The sequence below is a fragment of the Sinocyclocheilus rhinocerous genome, unplaced genomic scaffold (assembly GCF_001515625.1).
Source record: "Sinocyclocheilus rhinocerous isolate Xijiao unplaced genomic scaffold, SAMN03320098_v1.1 scaffold3567, whole genome shotgun sequence".
NCBI lineage: Eukaryota > Metazoa > Chordata > Actinopteri > Cypriniformes > Cyprinidae > Sinocyclocheilus > Sinocyclocheilus rhinocerous.
Genome location: NW_015667290.1, coordinates 59,924 through 61,306, shown reverse-complemented (window position 1 = coordinate 61,306; position 1,383 = coordinate 59,924).

Below are 1,383 nucleotides of genomic sequence, written 5' to 3'. Positions count from 1 at the left end.
CGTGTTAACGCGTTAGTACCACATCTTTTGGCCCTAACGGCCTTCCATACGTTTTGGCCGTGTTAAGGCGTCAGTTTTTGCCGCGTTTATTTGGTACGTGTAAGGATGGCCAGTTTTACCGCATTATGACCACAATTTTGAACGTGTTTCTCAACGCACACATTCTGGACATGTTCAAACATGTCATCTTTTTTTTTAAAGCAGATTTAAGTCCAGATTTACCCACATATTCCTATTTTTAGCTTTGCTTTACTTATATCTGCTGTGCTAAAGTAAATTAATAAATGTTAAATTAAATGTCATATTAAGTAAATGCTAATGATCCATATTGCACAATTATTAATTGTAACATCTATTTATGTTATTGAATGTTTGTTTTAAGTTATACAGGCCTATCATTTTCGAAAGTATACTGAAACTGAATATACATAGACATAAAAATGAATAAAATATTTATGTTTCTGTAATGATATTTATAAATATAAGTAAATAAGTACACAAAGGTGATTTATAGCAAATGTTCAGTTTAAATTAACAGACAGTGCAATGTCAACCCTAGAATGAATAAAGAAACATATAAACCCTTTGTGATAACAAATCACAAATGGTCATAAACGTTTCTTTAAAATCTTAAAAATTTTAACTATTCAAATGCATATAGAGACATATAAGTTATGTTATGACCCTGTATAGTTATTTGCTGTTCTGTCCCCGTGTTATTTTGGGAGAGTCTGTGTGTAACATCATCTGATTGCCTGCTGCTGGCTGATGGCTGGCTGGTGCTATAACAAAATAATGTTTAAAAATTAAAATGTTTGATATTCATTAAATTTTTATTATTATTTCTTTACCCTTAAACTTGTCTTTAAGTTATAGTGGCAAGAACAAGTTTGTGAAACCTTTGAAAAAATCATTGTCTTGTTGCATCACAGGTTGAAGACATTCTATATTCTCCTTTAAAATAATCTCCTTTTGTCTGATGATCTGACCAGTCTGACATGCAGCACCAACAGTCAAGTGCTTCCTGATAATCCAAAGAGATTCAATGAGCATTCCTGTGTAGATTGGTGCTATTTACCGTTAAACGTGTCTTTAGGGAGCCATAAATCAAAAGTGGCAAAAATAAGTTTGTGAAACTTTTGAAAAAAAAAAAAAGTTTCAGCATTGATAAAAATGTGGTGTGATCTTAATTTTAATAACAGTTACAGACAAACTGAATAATTGTTCACACACAAACAATTGTACTTTTTACATTTTTTTTTTTTCAATTGTAATCATTCAATTGTACTTTTTACATCAATTCAAAAGGATTTCAAATATTTGTTTAGTGTTGGTTTTTATTTGTGTGCTTTGGTTAATTGTCTTGTTGCATCACTGCAACTG